Source organism: Sphaerodactylus townsendi, linkage group LG12, assembly GCF_021028975.2.
Source record: "Sphaerodactylus townsendi isolate TG3544 linkage group LG12, MPM_Stown_v2.3, whole genome shotgun sequence".
NCBI lineage: Eukaryota > Metazoa > Chordata > Lepidosauria > Squamata > Sphaerodactylidae > Sphaerodactylus > Sphaerodactylus townsendi.
In genome coordinates this window covers 27320496-27324952 of record NC_059436.1, presented here as the reverse complement: position 1 = coordinate 27324952, position 4457 = coordinate 27320496, and positions in this window count along the sequence as shown.

Here is a 4457-nt window from a genome sequence, read left to right as displayed (position 1 = left end):
TCACTTGCCTTAACATTTGCTAAACCAGCTTCTGCTGTGAACACAAGTAAACAAAAGCCAGACATGCATGACTTTTATTAAAAACTGAAAAGGAGCCAAACTCTCTGTTCCAAGTTCACCCTGAGATTTAAAAATATAAGATATTCTGCTTTTGAAAAAGCTGTACTCTTTTCACAGGACAGCACCACCATTGGTTAGCACCTTCATTAATTCAATTAAATAAGGGGCCACTTATTTAAGTGTCGATAAAGGTCTTTTGTTGGCCATGATACATTCACATTAAGAAGTTGCCAAATCATTTTTTTCCCTGGATTTCTGATCGTATTTAACATTGAGGATTGCAACGTCAAAAGGAATAAAATGAATATGCAACAAAATACATAAGGGTCTACACAGTACAATTAAGCAAAAAGAAGAAGAAGAACATCTCTGCCAGCAAGGAGTTTGTAATATAAATGTCAACAGTGGAAGGAGGCAGCGGATTAATGGGAAGAGTGAAATGAAATTCTGTAAATGTAATTGATGTAAAAAAATTAAAAATCCACCAATTTCTGGGAACTTTGTTGTAACTACCTGACCATAAAAGGCCAGGTCCAATAACATGGATATAAGCAGCACCTTTGGAAGATGCTGGCGTTGGGACTTGAGTGAGTGGGTAAGTTCCAGCTGGGTATTATCTACCCTGAGATAATTCAAACATGACATAATCAGGATTCTCTAAGCGGATTTGTGTGGCTAGGCACTGAGAATGCATCTGATCTTGTGGGAATCAGATGTTTCCATGGATCTGGTCCCCGTGGATCCACATTCCAGTTCCTAGGCTTGTGAATTTAGTAATGCTTAGCCTGTGGTAAGGGCAGGGGCGGGGTTCAGCAGGTTCGTACCACTTTGGCAGAACCGGTTGTTAAATTATTTGAATCCCAGCAGTGGTGGCGAACCTTTGGCACTCCAGATATTATGGACTACAATTCCTATCAGCCCCTGCCAGCATGGCCAATTGGCCATGATGGAAGGGGCTGATGGGAATTGGAGTCCATAACATCTGGAGTGCCAAAGGTTCGCCACCACGGGGGTAAGGGGTTAATAGACCAAACTATCTGGGCTTAATTGATCAGAGTGACGGATCAGTGTGTAATGGAGTAACTTCCCCTGCTCAAAATCTCTGTTTTATTTAATAACTTACACAATACTGAATCCAACTCCAAAGTGCTTTGTGAGCTGGTAAAATACTTGGCAGTTAGCACCCCCACTCCATGAGCTTTGCAATCTGCAGGCCTGGCTTTCTGCTATTTTCTTTGGAAGGTTTTAGGGTGAGGAAAGATGGTTTTGATGAAATAGCACTCAGTACATTATGCTCATTAAGCGGAATTTATCAGTTGAATTTGTGCATTGCTTTTCAAAACCAGTGCTGTCTTCGCTGTGTGCAGAAAACTTTAAAACAGACAGTAAAATAACTGAGGTTGAAAAGAAGGGGCTCTCCAGGCTTGACAAGGAAATGCCTGGCCATTTTTTTCACATCCTGCACGTGAGCTCCCAAAGGCACCTGGTGGGCCACTGAGAGTAGCAGAGTGCTGGACTAGATGGACTCTGGTCTGATCCAGCAGGCTAGTTCTTATGTTCTTATGTTCTCTTGTCCTCCTTCCACTCTCTTTAATAGAAATCCCAGGTCTGAAGTGAGTGGGGGTGGGTACATTTGCTTTTTTTAAAAAAGCCTGTGGACTTTTTGATGTTTTGACATTTACTCTTTTGTGCAGAGTACATTTCTCTAAAATCTTCCTGGAATACCAGTGTAATATAGATAAGCTACAGCAGATTAATATACCTGTATTTATTTGAAAGGAAGATGACCCTGAATGTAAGCTAACCCCCTTAAAAGACAGTGTTATCTCTTGAAAGTTCATACCCTGAAAATCTTCTTGGTTCCCAAGGTGCTTCTGGACTCACATTCAGCCATGCCCCTTAAAAATATTACATTCAAATATACAATTATTGGACATAACTGTGACTTCTATGTGAGTGTAAAATGTCCCCCCTATTTGATGGCATATGAGTGAAAAAATCTAGTTTTGCTTTTGTATAAATACTGTATCTGTTTTTTGCGCACTCTTTTATAGTGTATGGCTGGTGTATGCTGGCGAGAGGGGTCACTCCTTGGGTGGGTTTATTACATTCATCAATTATGTCCATATGACAGTTACCAGCAGTGAGCCTGAGGTAACATTACCTTCATGAGGTAACATTTCAACTCGGGATCTCCCAGCTCATGTTTATAGTGGCTTTCTGTTTTTCCTCTTTTTGCCTTTCTGTTGTATCATAATCATAACATCTGAGATGGATCTTACCACTGGACCAAGGAGAAGGGACAACCTCAACATTTGGCCACAACCTCACAATGGCTGCCATCCTTCTGGGGAGTCAAAGGGATTCACTCTTGGGCCAACAATGTTCAGTTGTGTTTACTTATTAAAGTATTCAATTGCATGTTCTTGTTGATAATTTACTTTGTCAGTAATCAGCCTGTTAAGCTAGATAAGTATATTGTATTGAATATTGGAGGTTGAGAGAGAATTGCTTACTTAAGGTCCACCAATAGAGTTCATAGCACAGAAGTGATTGCTCTTGGCCACTTCCTGGTTCACAACTGAGTCAGTCACCAGGTGGCTTGTAAGGGAGTGGGGTGGGTAAGGTGCCAATGGCAATGTTGGACTCTTTGTGTTGCTCTAAACTGTTTCCCACATTCTCAGTTTTTGCTCCTGCCGTATGACTCATCAGTAAGGAGATATATGCAAATCCATTGTACAGTAGAGTTTTGTCCCTGTTCTGCAATCCCAGGCCACCATTTGCATGGGAGCTGGAACCAAGGCGGTAGAGTGGAGCTGTGTTTTTTCTCCCAGGATGGTAAGGCTGCAGTTTTTCTGCTTTCGGCTCTTATTTTGTGTGTGGGTCAAACACTCTTGGAGAAAAAAAGACATGGCATTGCAGGAACAGAGAGCTAACTTTCTGTTGGGAAACAGTTATAGCTGGCAAGAGGTTTTGCAATGTACAGGAATGGGATCCATGTTGGCCTGTGTTATGTTGATTTGTTGGTAGCTCATTCTAAAATGTACTCAAAGCTTCATAGTTCTTTCAAATAGTTCATAAATAATTGCAAGCAAAGGTCTGGAAAACCAAGGTTCGAATCTTCACTCAGCCGTGGAAGCATATTGAGGGATCTTGGTCTGGTGATACATTTTCAGCCTAACCTAACTTACAGGGTTGATTGAAGGATAAAATAGAAGAGAATGATATAAGCTTTTTTAGGTATCCACTGAGGAAAGAAAGAGGGTATGTGTGGACAACTGGGGGCCCTAGTTGTTAAGACTCAAGCCTGCTTTTGTGTATGTAGTTCAATCCTGGGTCAATCTACCATGTAAAATTGCAGACTGGCTCAGTAGAAGCAACACTTGTTATGGAGGATGATTTTGACTTCCCAGTGCAATCCCGAACAGAGTTACTCCAGTCTGCAGACTGAGTAGCTCTGTTCGGGATTGTACTGTTAATGTCATCAGTTTACTAATTCCCTCTGCTTGTTATTTGTTGCAGAATATATTTGGGAAGAGCAAAAACCCGTGAGTAACTGCTTCCTATTACATTATGTGCTTTATACTAACGACTGCAGGAAAATGAATTTGAGCAGGATGTGAGTGGAACTCCTTAGACCAAAGATGTCAGATCTTCATTAATCAAACCTGAAACAAATAGTTCCACTTGTCAATAGATTTTTTTTGTAATTATTCCAAACTGGAAATTAATAAATACCAGTAATATTAAAGAACTTTACCAATCAGCACAGTTTACAGTCAGATATCCCACCCACCCACCCACCCATCCCAAGAGGATTGTATTAAATCTGCATTTCCATAGCCCTATTCGCACAAATCACATTGCTGGACCATAGTCTTGGTGGTAGGGAAAACTTCTGCTTGCTTGCTAACTCATTCTTCAGGGCTTCATTCTGCTAGATGCACACAAGAAAGATTTTTGATGTCCACATAGCCCTCTAATTCTGCAGACTGGTCGGGGGAGGGGGTGGGGATAAATGCAGCACTTGCCCTTTCCCCAGCAGCAGACAGTATCTGTTGTGTGTCTTCTCTGAATCTGTGCTACAGTTCATAACACAGGCTGGTTTAGGGCAAAACCTGAAGGAGCATAAGTGATCAGGAACGTCTCTGAAGGACTAACCTGCTTCACAGGTACATGGAAGTTTAATTCAGATTGGTAGAGTAGCATGTGGAGAAAACACTGTATGTGAGGGGGACATGTAGAGTTTATAACAGTGATGGCGAACCTTTTCGAGACCCAGTGCCCAAATTGCAACCCAAACCCCACTTATTTATCGCAAAGTGCCAACATGGCAATTTAACCTGAATACTGAGGTTTTCATTTAGAAAAAAACGGTTGGCTCCGAGGCATGCGTT